Raw genomic sequence first — 14,197 nt, 5'->3', positions numbered from 1 at the left:
TAACTACCAATGAACTTAAGGCAAAAGTAGATAAGGAAATAGCTACAAAACAAATTAGGCTATCGTGCTTTTTCAGCAGGTTTTTAGGCACATTGATAAAGATTTCGGTAATGCAATTACTTTAGTGCTACAATGCAATAAAAACCTAAGTCTGAAGTTAGTCTGTGGTACAGGTATATACTGGTTGCTGTATAGATTGTGTATTACTAATTTAATTTTTGTATATATTATATTACAAAATTAAGATCGGAACAAACCATATGACGAATTATTTGTTTTACATGTGCTTTGTTCACAGGTTTATTCTTAACTAACTGTAGTTTTGTTCATAGCCTATTATTGATACAAGGTTTTCTTGGACGAGAGATACAGAAATGGAACAATATCATATAATAGAGTTTGATGGAGAGAATGGCGCTATGGCAATTATCCATAATAGTTGGATCTGATTCTGAAACCTGGTGACCGCCATTCAACCAGACAAACGCAGCAAAGAATGGCATTCAACCTATTCCTGGAAAATGGACGATGTTTCTAAGAAGATATAGCTGCGGTTAGTTTTGAAGTGTTGTGTTGATTTGTGTTCACAGTGCTTCTAAAACTAGAGATACACACGAAAGCACCAGAAATAGTAGTCTACTACTCTACTGGTTTATTATTATGATGTAAAAAATGGCAAAACCTTTTTTGATGCCAACATGATGCAGTATATATTGTTAGCCTAGCCTATGCTTTTCAGGAAAGGATCAACCCAAATTGTTGACTAGGGCAGGCCTCAAAACTCGTGTTTTCTTCCGGCAGCCATCGTGGCCTACCGAAAGCTCCTTCTCGGCGGCCAAATCTGCGTGCTTGGAGGCCAAAGTAACGATAGCACAAGCAAATAAAATTAAACTTGCAACAATGTTAAAATGATAACTTAGCGTTGTTGAACTCTGGGCGACGTCCTGCAATAGAATCGTTGCACCACGCGATAACTGCTTTATCGGGATTGTAATCCGGTATTGCGGGACCATCTAACGACACTAAATTGTTTCAACTGCTCGCAGCTCAGTAAATTGTTTCAACTGCATACCGCCTTTCATAAAATCTGACCATTTATTCCGTTATGATGTCACCATTGAGGGTTTGAAGTCACTAACCCACAGCGGGAACATTTCTGAACTATGAAGACACGTGTTTTCCCCTCGGATGTCAACTAACCTAGTTTTCCTTTTTAACAACGATTCAATGTCCGACAACATTGAATCGATATAAAAACGACAATATTGCCAGCCAATGTAAATTAGCACTTCGGATTAACACTTTGCAAGCAAGACCTACAGCGCTGGTAATCGCAGCTGGATATATTCCATACAACAGCAAATGTTCCCGCTCAATACACAGTGGTGATTATGACGCGCTGACCTAATTCTGCGTCATTCTGACTACATATTTTCGACATTTAATCCACGATCATAAGATGTGCTATCTAATAATGAGTTAGTAGTGTAATTAAGTTGTTGTTGTGAGCGAAATTGTTTTCACAGAGAGCTCATTTTGTATTATTACAGATGTGATTCGAAGGCAAGCCAAGGCGACGGACAAAGATATCGAATCTGCAGTGAAGCGGTATTTGAAGGCGGCTGGTGACAGATAGCAAAGCCAGATAGCACAAAAAACTCATTAATCTGAATTTCTCTGCTAGCTTCGTATTAACCTTTATTACATCAGAGAATACAATGGAAGCAATGGTAGTGTTCTTGATGTTGCTGTGTATTTTCTTCCAGTGCTGTGATTTTGACGTATTGCAATACCTACAATATATGCTTATAGTTATGATACTGTAGTACGTAGTACACAATTGGTTTCTAACCGGGAGTAAATTTTACTTACCCCTACCCTAGGCCTAGGGTAAATCTTGCAAGCAAACATTTTAATCAAACTCATTATACTTTCGAAAACCAAGAAAGTTTTTTTTAATAGAATTTTTTGCTTAAAAATTATTGTTTCGCGAAAACTGTCAAAATTCACTTAACAGCTGCTGGGCTTTTACAAATAATCTCATGTTTATAGTCTTTAGCTTTGCTCTCCCATGGCTTGGACTTGTAAATTGTTTTGTTATTTGTATTACAAATGATCAGAAAAACCACGAGCCTGAAATTATGGAAATGCTGCTTTTCTTCCAATGCGGCTTTCTCTTGTCGCAATTGGGCTTTCTTTTGGGACACTTCGAGGTCAAATTTATTTTGACTATCTATCGACAATAGATTAGCCAGCGCAAGCTCTCTATCTAATTTAGCTTGACGACGTACCCTTTCGGAAGCTGTCGCTGACGCAACCGATCGAACAGAAGGAGTGTAGCTTTTCTGTTCTGAAAACTCGTAATGAAAGTTCTTCAAAAAGTCATAGTCCTGTTCTGTGGACACTGGGACACTGACTTCAGCGTCTGTAGAGTTACTATTTCTTCGAGATGCATCCTCAGTCATGATGCAAAGAGCAACCTACTTTATTCAATCGAAATTAACAAAAAAATTTCGAAAGACTTTTTCAATCGAAATCACCAAAAATTTCGAAAGACTTTCTTCTATGTTGTGTTGAAAATGAATTCTTAGTTCCGCCCGTGAACTCACACCCATAGATGAGAAGTATAAAATAAATGATAACTTTAATGTACAAACGATACCACCCAGTAGCCTATATCGTGGACGCGTGAAAATAGCAAGACAGTCCGACCATCGTGTCGTTATCTTCTATCGTTGATCACGATCTTTCTGTAAACGAAAAGACCTTGGCTACTAACATAAAATAATTACGCTTAAAATGACGTTATAAACACGTTCAAATTAAAACAATCTACGATATATAAGAATCAAAGGAATCTACAAAAAGGCAAACAAATCTACAAATCGATGTTACGTCGGAAGAACCGAATTATTAAACATTTTGTCGAAATGTGCTCTGTTGATCAATAACTAAAAAACAATAATGAAATAGCAACATAAACTCACCGAAATTTTGTCGGGCGATCCTTATAACTACTAAATCGATTCTCAACAGAATTGGTACGTTCATGTACTGTAGTTAACTAATGTAACATTAAAATTATGAGTTTCGCTAAGAACAGACTTCATATATAGTACGAAAAGAGAAGAGAAATGATTCCAATGATAGCGTCATACTCAAAAAGATACAAGCTGCCTTTGCCGGCGCAAACTTCTAACTACGTTGGTTCAACGTCAAGATACACAGAGTAGACAAAATGTAAGATTTTGCTGACGCTCAAATAAACCGCTAAACGAAGCAGCATTCACAATAACAACACATTGGGCATTACGTAGCGGGTTTAGCATCAAAACAAACCAGTCAGTTGAGGTCAGTTGCCTAAAAAACGCTGTTTATGGCACAAATTATCAACAGGGGTTATATCAATCAGTGGGGACATTCTCTTTAAATGCTCGAAACAAAGGAAATAATTTGTTTTTTCTTGTTATGACCCGAAGTGACTTAGACATCGACTTCCGATTTTGAAACTAAAAAACAATGATGTAATAAGGGTGCGAACAGTGAACGTAACAACGTTGGATCAGTGTGGAAGTGACGAGTTTAGCTGACTGGGGTTTAAAATTATCGCTTTATCAACGCAACTTTTATCAAAGCACGCTTGATATCTTCAAGACATAACTTCCCTGGGTATAATTGAATTTCCGAAAGATGATGATGTTGTTTTTGCTAGTTTGTTTTATTTGTTTTCGTCATTGTTTTCAGTGTCGTCAAGTTATAGCCTATCTATTTTGTGAGTCGTGCAAGGCCTATGGTGCGTTGCACTTGAAATGGCTTTGCCCGTGGTAGGATTTCTTTGTGGGGTTTTCTTTGCCTGCCTTGCTCTTCTTTGCTATGAGCTAAACGCATCAAGACGTGTTCCCCTTACGACCATCAGCACTCTTGATAACGCACCATGGCCGATCTTCATAGCAACTGTCCATACAAATCTTAAATATATCAGCTAAAGCTATGTGGGCTAATTAAGCTATAGCCTAAATATATGTTGTTTATTTGTTTGTTTTTTTTTTGTAACATTTTCTTTTTTTATTTCCCCTTTATATCTTAAATTTTTCTGAAGGTGTTGCGACCGTGCCAAATTTCTTTCAAATCAATAACTTACTTCGGTCTCAAGCACGTTTTAACGTTCGCGTTTTGTCGCTTCTACCCTTTTCTCGACCTTTGCTATGTTGACGTGTATTGTTTTGATATGATGGTCAGAAATAAAAACAACTGAACTGAACTGAACTGAAATCAAGTTTACTAAAAATAGTGCTACCATTGATTCGATGCAATAAATATTGGATTGGGATGCCTTTCCCAGATGATTGCCCCATTTGGTCGACACATGTCTACGCACAATCATACACCCCCATCAAACTTTGGGATAATAGCAACGGGCGAAACCCAACATGTAGATTGTAGAATTGTAGATCCCTTGGTTACTTCTTCAATGATGTCTGCGTGAAGTCGGCTAGGTCTTGCAATTTGCACTCAACTTTATCCTTAAGTGGAAATGGGACTTTATGCACTGGCTGAGCTATGAGCTTCACCGACTTATCAATGTGTAACTTTAATTCATAATTTTTTTAAAGTCCCACCCCATAGCCTACAAAGGTTGTTTGCACGTGAAGGGCCAGTACGCAATATGCTTAATTCTTCTGTTTAGTAGGCTAAGTTGTCATCACAAATTGCTTCTGCAGTAAAAGTGATGTTCGCCCTTCGTTTCCGAAGATGACCAATGAGACTGAGATCAAGCTTTGATCCAGAAACATGACTTGCGAGTGATTTTGTTTTAAATGAGGGAGGGCTGCGCAGGACTCCAACCTCACTCTCTTGTCTCAAGGTCCAATAGGCAAGACATAGTCAAGACGATTGGGTGAAGCATGAGATGCAGCAGGATCACCATAACGTCTACGTGTCACGTCATGCTCTTGGGCACGTCTTGGGTGGTGCCTTCCTGTCCGTTGAGCTATATCCAGTGATGAGCTTCTTCTGCACAGTCTGCCATACATCCAGGTTTGGATAAGGTGACAAGCCGGAGTGGTGTTATTTGACCCATAGCTGGGGCCCTGACGGGTGCTACTGCTACGAGCCAGAGCAGACCTGGGAGTAATGAAAAACTAAGGGGTGTAACTTCGTATTCCTCATCATCATATAACTCCAGAGTTCTCACACTAGAGCCCAGGGGCGCCGGAACGATTTTTGACTGGGGGGGCAAGATTACGAAAAAAGGGCACTTTTGTTAACTAAAAGGCCAATTTTTTTTTCAAGTTTTGAGATAAAATATAGCGATAATGCTAATCTATCAGCTCACTATGTATTGAGTAATGGTAGCCTACAAGTGTCCGGTACACAAAGAAGGGCATCATGCTATGTTATAATGATGTAACCTACTGTCAATAAAGCAGCCTGGGGCCATGGCCGCTAAGTAGTGCTTGAATGACCACCGGTGCTACCTCCTCAATCGGCCAAGTTTGGCCGCCGGTCTATTCTAACCTATTATTTAATTTCACAATAGAATGATCGTGGATCAACTGTCGAAAATAAGTAGTATCAAAAAGTGACGCAAAATTAGGACAGCGCGTCATAATCGCCACTGTTGCATTGTGCGAGAATATTTTTTATTGATGAAATATATCCATCTGCGATCACCAGCGCTGTAAGTCTTGTTTGTAATTGCCGACGTTTATTTTAACAAAAAGTCTTAATCCGAAGTGCTAATTTACATCGGCTGGCAATATTGTCGTTTTGATGTCGATTCGATGTTATCGGACATTGAATCGTTGTTAAAAAGGAGAACTAGGTTAGTTGACATCCGAGGGGAAAACATTTTTTGATCATATTTTGCAAAAATTACGCTTCTTTTAGTACTGTCCTTCACATCATTGATATACTTATTTTATTACCTTGCCGTCATCGTCGACACATGTCGAACGTTGCTTTTCGTTGCTAAAAAGAATTCTAGGAGAGTGGCGAACTTGTTTAAAATCAGCCACATTGGAGACACTCGTGAGAGTGTCGTTAGATGGTCCCGCAGCACCGGATTACAATCCCGATAAAGCAGTTATTGCGTGGTACAACAATTCTATTGCAGGACGTCGCCCAGGCCCAGACTTCAACAACGCTAAGTGATCATTTTAGCATTGTTGCAAGCTTAATTCTATTTACTTGTGCTATCGTTATTTTGTATTTTGGCCTCCAAGCACACAGATTTGGCCGCCAAGAAGGAGCTTTCGGTAGGCCACGATGGCTGCCGAAAAAAAACGAGTTTTAAGGCCTGTACTGTGTTTCAAACTTTTGTGCCGTAAATATTATTTTGAGGCAAAAATGAAAGATTATAATTAGGCTAAAAGCGAATAGCAGAAATTGTTATACTGTATTGCAAAATTTGAAGTAGCTTACATGACTTTAAAAGGGCACCATTGCTCCCCCTGCCCCTCCATCTGCAGAAAATTTGAGGGCAGGGAGGGCATCCGCCCCCCCTGCCCCCCCGCTTCCGGCGCCCCTGCTAGAGCCTTTCCCACCGGTTGCAGTTTTAACGTCATACCCAGGACTAGGTTAATAGTACCAAAAAGTACCAAGTGTAGGTAAGGTTATAGTGTAGTACTCCCATACGAACATAATGATTTAGCTGATTTTCGACATTGGGCGACAACGTTAAGACCAGTGGCGTAGCCAATGGGGGGTTTTGGGGGTTACAACCCCTCCTTTGGCATGTGTGTGACGCCACGATATTGAGAATGATGCTTTCAGTCTAATAAAAAAATTATCAAGTCTGACAAGATTAGCTAAAAATTTGATCTGAAGAGAATACGATAAGTGCTCGTCGCCCAGAGATGTACCAAACATTCTTCCGCAGTTTCCGCTTACCCTAACTCTAACCATAGAGTAATCTATGCTCTAACCCAGGGGTTCTTAACCGGGGGTAAATTTACCCCCTGGGGGTAAATTTCACCTACCAAGGGGTAAATTTACTAAATCATAAATTAAGGTAAACTTCATTTTGTTCAGTTATTAAAAAACTGGTAGTGTTGCACTCGATTTTGATTCAAATTTATGCTTATTGTAAGTTTTTGTCTCTTTTATCTCCACGGAAGTAGACTACCAGTTTCACTTCAGCAGCGTATGTGTGCTACATTTTCACTGTACACAACCTAATTAGGACTTCAACCACAAAGACGAAATTTGAGCTAGTGAGGCAAGAATTAGTCTTCAGCTAGACGAGTCAACTGACTTGTCGAACTGTGCATATTTGTTGGTTTACTGTCGATATGTGCATGCTGGTGAGTTGAAAAAGGAATTCTTGATGTGCGAAAGTTTAGAGACGACTACCAAAGCGGTTAATGTTCTGGAAAAAATAGATAATTTCTTTCAGCAAAATAATATATCCTGGAATTATGTGGGTTCACTTTGCACGGACGGTGCCCCTTCTATGCTCGGTGCTAAGTCTGGCTTTACAACTCTGGTGAAAAAACGCGCACCTAACATCATTTCTACTCACTGTGCCCTTCGTCGACATGCACTGGCAAGTGAAACCCTTCCAGAATATTTGAAAGCAGTATTGAAGCATATGGTTAAATGTGTGAATTTTATCAGGGCATGTGCTCTTAATCATCGTCTTTTCAAAGTGGTTTGTGATCAGATGGGATCAGAACACTCTGTTCTCCTTTATCACACCGAAGTTCGGTGGCTCTCTGGGGGTCTTGTTTTGTCTCGAGTTTTCAAACTACCTGGCAACCTTGTGGTTTGCTACGTCTGCGAAGTTTGCTACATTTAAAGACGCCCCTTGCCAGCGCCATTGAAAACAAATTTTTTTCGCTAATTTTTTTTGAAATGTATTCTTGAATGTTCAGTTTACGCATTTTAATGCTTAATTCCCGTTTGAAAATTTCGTTTAGTATGTCTTTAAGGCGGCTTTAGTCTGTCTGGACAAAAGTCTGCGTTAAGCGTCGATTTTGCAAGGCTTATACTCGGCTTAAAAGCCGAAAGATATAAGTCACCTGCGGAGGTGGTTTAAGCCTCTGTTGAAAGAAAATTTGTTTGGCTGATACTGGAGGTATTGAAAGTAGTAGGTTTGTTACAGCATTTAAAAAAAATAGACCATCTGGTGCAAAGGCCACAAGATTTTTTTGATAGTTTTTAATGTGAAGCAGGTGTGCCTGTTATCTTAGCTTGGTTGCAGGCAGAGTTTCGGTCTGACAGTTGGCTTGATTGTTGAATAACTAGACTACTTTCAGACGCTGACAATAGTAGGTTACTAGTGTTATTGCTGGTGGTGTAAATTTTGAAATGCCTATTTTGTGTTGTTGAATAACCAGACGCTGACACGCAGTTTAATAATACTGCTTGTAACATCACTTTTGCAAACATACAATTGTGATTGGTCATACTTTTTCCTTTGTCTGACTGGCAACAGTATTCCTACAATTGACTTGTACTATTTTTAACTTTCAAGGCATCAAAAATAACCTGAGTTATTTGATTCTTTCAAATTGATGAATTATTGCAAACGAAAACCATGTGCATATTGGCATAACGTTGTTTCAGTGCGTAATGAGTATCGTATTACTTGCTTGTGAGGGAAATTTTTGTGCTAGATCTGTTGCGTCATGGATTACTTGGCATCTAGGTTAACGAACGACTTACTGATGCAACTACAACGTTTCTATTTCAACGTCACAAAAAACGACTTTTTTCTAGTTGTAGGTTTAAATAGCACAACATTGCATTATTTGTTGATTTAGCATGAATATAGCTCAGCTATACGCAAACACTTCTTCGCGTCAGTTAACTATCGCTAAGATATGAACTACTGCTTTAAATTCAGTGAGCAACTTGATGAGCGAGTTTACTGCGCTTTTAGATAAACATAGTTTATACAAATTTTCGTAACCCTTTAATGTAAATTGCATTATCATTTCTTATTTCAATAAAAATACCAAGAGGATTTAATTACAACGATTCTGAACGCCAACTGCTTATTGACCTCATCAAAGACTTTCCGGTGGTGGAAAATAAATAAAAAAATGATAAAAAAGCCTTTCCAAAATAATCAAGCGAGGAATGATTTAACTAAAGTTTTTAACGCGAACAGCTCTACTGAAAGGACCACCCAGAGAGCAAAATCCGTTATATTTACATTGATTCAATGTCTGCAGGCGTTGAATCAATGTAAAAATGACGAGTCTTGCTGTCTGGGCACAGATCAGCTGAAAAAGTTAGGGTTAGTTAGTCCATCTGAAACATGGCGTTATTGACACAGGTTTTGGTTTGATACTTAGGTCACAGTATATCAGGCCTCGAATTTCGTTTTTGTTGACGGCGGACAAACGTGTCCGGTCTGAGCAGCTATCTCGGCGGACAAATTAAGTCTTACGGCGGACACACCAGTTTTAACGTCGATCGTCATACTTAATCCCTTTATCTTGATAAGTCTTCGCCATTTGAGAACCATAGCTACGGTTTAGGCTTTTTAAAATTTCAGCGAAGTCACTCTGAAAGGCTTTCATCAGACCAACGACGTGCGCTTGACGCCGTGTAGCTACTAAATATGATGATGATGATAATATGATGATTGTTAAAAATTTAAATTCTATGGACTTTTTGTGTCTGATGCAAATAAATAATAAAAAAATAATCCGCCGCATAACTGATTAACTTCCACCGAACAAGGTCGTGTGGCTTCTTGCGTCACAATGCTCTGGGCACGAGTCGGAAAACTTCTACACTAACGCGTAACGCTACTATTTTCTGATGTTCAAAGTTTCACTAGGCTTTTTTCTTTAGGTTTATTTTTGCGTGTCATGTGAGCGAAAGTGACGAAAAGAATAAACAAAACATTAGAAAAAGCACAATTATTTTTTCCCCTCTCCGTGATGCGGTCGCCTCTCTAAAATAGTATCAGTATTCCACGAGACCACGGCAAGCTCGGAGTTATAATCAGCGCAGTCAAGGCCATTCAAACATATGCGCATGATTAGAGCTTCAATAACATCGATCTTCAAAGACGTGCGCCAATCTCCACGAGATCACTGCTTGTCGTTAAGATACGTGATACCGAGATCTATTCCGTGTCTTTTCTCCAGACCGGCTAGTTGAGGGAAAAGCGTAAATGCGAGCTCTTCTTTAGCGATAAAATATGCGATTTCCAACAACCTCTTAATTTTGATTTTTTTGTTGTCACTCATATTGTCGATGGCCTTGATGACCGGAAATTGATGGCTTGGGGTAAACGATGTGTTGTGATCTTTGACAGAGCTAATCCTTACATTCGTTGTTCCTTTAATATATATATGCGTCTATCACCACTAAAATTCCTAGTAGTAGGTTCATCGCCCTCATTCTCACTTTCAGAAATTTCCCTGGGCCTCTTCTTTCTTACTGTAATACCAAAACTTAAGTTTTGCGGCATCTTGCTGTAGTAGCCTATATTATACTCTTATAATCTAACTTTGTAACCAACCTTGCATTATCAATATTACTCGGAGATCAAAGCCAGACATTGTGACATAAGACTTGAACTAAGTTGCGAGTGATTAGTGTAGAAGTACCGGTACTCCCATCAATTCTTAGCTAAGAATTCACCTCTGTTACGCTGATTCAATGTCATCAATCGTTGAAGCAACGTAAAATTCGAAAGTTTTTCTGCTTGAATGGAAGGTAAGAGATACAGTATTAACTTTTTCTACTGTAGATGCGCGCTTCGAATGCGATAATTTCGCTTTCCCAGCGCAAATTATATTCTTGCAACAGTTGTTCGTGCTATGCAATGACGATTTGTATCGCCAGTTTCTGCGATATTTCTCGGCGGACAAATATGACCGATCTAGAGGGTACTTCCCGCGGACATCACATGCTGTGACGGCGGACATGTCCGCCGTGTCCGCCGTGAATTTCGAGGCCTGGTATATTATTGCATATAATTGTATTTTCGTTTTCTCACAAATTTGCAAACCATTGCTTTTAGGCAACTCTTTGATGAAGAGTATGCAAATATTCACATTGAAAGGCCTGTTCGCGATCATGCAGATCCTTTTAATCAACTTAACGACAAGCAGTTTTGTCAACGTTTCCGTCTTAGCAAAACTGCAACTATGGAACTCTTTGAATTGTTTAAAAATGACGAAACGTTGACAGCCCGATCGCATGCAATACCGCCCATACTGCAGCTATTGATAAGCCTTCGATTTTTTGCAACTGGCCATTTCCAGAGAAGCGATGGCAACTTGGCCGGGGTTAGTCAAAGTTCTGTTTGCAGAATTGTGGCGTGTATTTCTCGGTGCATACCCATTGTCACCCAATAGGATTCCATCAATTTCTCCTTTCTCAAATTTATCTCGAATGATGCTGTTGTCAAAAATCCGCGCATCATGTGTCAATCCTGGCCATGATTGTGCAAGCAAAGTCAAAACTTTCCTATTTAGGCATCAAAAATAACTTGAGTAACCTGATTCTTTCAAATTTATGAATTATTGTAAACGAAAGCCATGTGCATATTGGCATAACGTTGTTTTATGTTGTTTCATTGTTAAATGAGTATTCCTTGCTTGTGAATGAACTTTTTGTGCTAGATCTGTTGCGTCATGGATTACTTGGCATCTACGTTAGTTAACGAACGACTTACTGATGCAACTATAACGTATTTCAACATCATAAAAAGTGCTTTTTTCTAGTTGTGAGTTTAAAGCACAACATTGCCTTATTTGGTGGTTCAGCAGGAATGCAGCTCAGCTTTACAGCCTTCAGTTTCACGCTTCATTACCTCAACCAAAGAGTTGCTATAGCAATTTCTCTTTCGCGCGAAAACAAAGAGGCGAAATTATACGGTCTTATATAAGTCGCGCGTAAGTCGAGTTTCTGCATCGCAAATAAGCTTCTCGTATAAGCCTGGCCTATATAAGTCTGACTTACACATAACACTGACTTATTTTGAGACGCAAATCTGAATTCCGCCCTAAGTAACAACGCAACTTTTGTCACAATAAGTCAGTAGCCTCAGCCAGGTAGTTCACAATGTCACAAGTAAGTAACCATAGCCAGGTACTTTTTATCTCAGTCTTTGGTACGCTTGAAAATATAGATTATGTGGACAGGAAGGCAAGGACGCCAATCTTCATATCCACATTTAGGGACAACACTAAAAGGCGGAAATGCGGAATTAAGCCGAAATAACTTCAGAATTAAAACAGTCATAGTATTTAATGATCTCACAATTGCTTCTAAATAATATCTTTCAATGATATTTCAACATAAGAAAATGTTCGGTATTGAGTTGTGGCTAAAAATCGCATTTCCGCCTTTTTCCTATTTCAATAAATTCCATTAAATTTCGAAATTTACTCCAATAACTGTGGAATGAAAACAGTCAAAGTATTTAATGACCTCACAATTGCTTCTAAATAATATCTTTCAATGATATTTCAACATAAGAAAATGTTCGGTATTGAGTTGTGGCTAAAAATCGCATTTCCGCCTTTTTCCTATTTCAATAAATTCCATTAAATTTCGAAATTTACTCCAATAACTGTGGAATGAAAACAGTCAAAGTATTTAATGACCTCACAATTGCTTCTAAACAATATCTTTCAATGATATTTCAACGTAAAAGTAGGTTCGGTGGTGAGTTGTTGTTAAAAATCGCATTTCCACCTTTTTCCATGTTGCAACATTTCATTCTTTGAAGCTTTGGTAGAGAGTTTGCTTTGTTGAACCATAGAGAAATAAAACATAGTAACTTTAGCGGGTTTAGCATACTTTATTTCACACAAAATATAACGTAATTAAATAAAATAAACTCAAACTTTTTCGACACGTACGTGTGTCCTCATCAGGAATTAAATCTGCAATACATAACATGAAAAATTGTAAGATAAATTTAACTATGCACTGTAACTGTAACGACACTCTGGACTGAAAGCACAAACTGAACAAATGATACGAGAATGATTGCGAGTGAATTATGCGGTGGGAAACAGATCATGTGAGGTGTAGACTACAGGCATTGGACAAAACAATTAGAACACACACAAAAGGAACGATGAGCCACAGGCGAATAACTGCCGGTTGAGAGATGGATTGTTACGTTTGATTCTTAAGGCTTCAATGATCTTAGTCTGAAAATCAGATCTGCCTCGAGAGATGATTTTAAATTGTTCGATCGAGACATTGTCAGTGCACGTTTCACAAGAGGCGATGTGCTCTTTAATTGCACTTTTAGTTGTTAGGTTTGGGTTTAAGTGCTCCCCGGCCCTTGTCAACAAATGTCTGGTTGACATACCAATGTATGTCTGGTTTGCGTCACGCAAACAACTAAATTTATACACAACATTTGAAAAAAGAGCAAAGGGGGTAGGCGACTTCAATTGAAAATATTGGTGCACTTTAAATGTTTTATACACAGGATAAATGTCACATGAAAATTTTCTTTTTTATAAGTTTAGCTAGGTTTTTCGCAAACATTGTTGAATCTTTTCCTAGGTAGGGTATATTAATGAAATAACTAAAATCTACTTCTTCAGGCGTGTCTTTTAATTCATCCTGTGTATAAAACATTTAAAGTGCACCAATATTTTCAATTGAAGTCGCCTACCCCCTTTGCGTTTACCTTGAACTGACCTGGAAAAATCCTAGCCTATTCAAGTAGCCTACCTTGTGAATGAATGAAGTTGGTGGACACTATTGACTTTATACCTGGTTTGCATCATATGAGAAACAAGATTTCCAAATCTTTGATATTACCAACTAGTTTGACAATGCCAATGTTTAAATCAAAGTTTTTAAAAAGCAATCAATTTTTTTTTCACTTTTAATTGGAAAGTAGAGGAAGTACGGCTGAAGCAAATGTAGCACCTATCTGCTACATTGCTAAAAAAGTAGTGTTGCTACTGCAGCTGCCACTCTAACAAAAATAAAGTGCCACTATCGCCAAAAAAAAGTAGTGGCTCTATAAAAGTAGCGGGCTGTTGCCCACCTGTGATAACTCTTTTGTATAAATTTAGTTTTTAGATAATTTTGGTCAAATACAAAGTGTTTACCTTAAACAGAAAGCCATTGTAGTGGGCCACAAAATGTTATTTTCTTTTTCCATTTCTAATTTTGTCCTTCAAGGTTTTCCACACATCATTTGGAGCATTCTTATTTTTGTGAATTAAATTTTGCTTTGTATGCCTAACTTACT

Source organism: Aplidium turbinatum, chromosome 4 (assembly GCF_918807975.1).
Source record: "Aplidium turbinatum chromosome 4, kaAplTurb1.1, whole genome shotgun sequence".
NCBI classification, from domain to species: domain Eukaryota; kingdom Metazoa; phylum Chordata; class Ascidiacea; order Aplousobranchia; family Polyclinidae; genus Aplidium; species Aplidium turbinatum.
Note: the sequence above shows the minus strand (reverse complement) of the source record.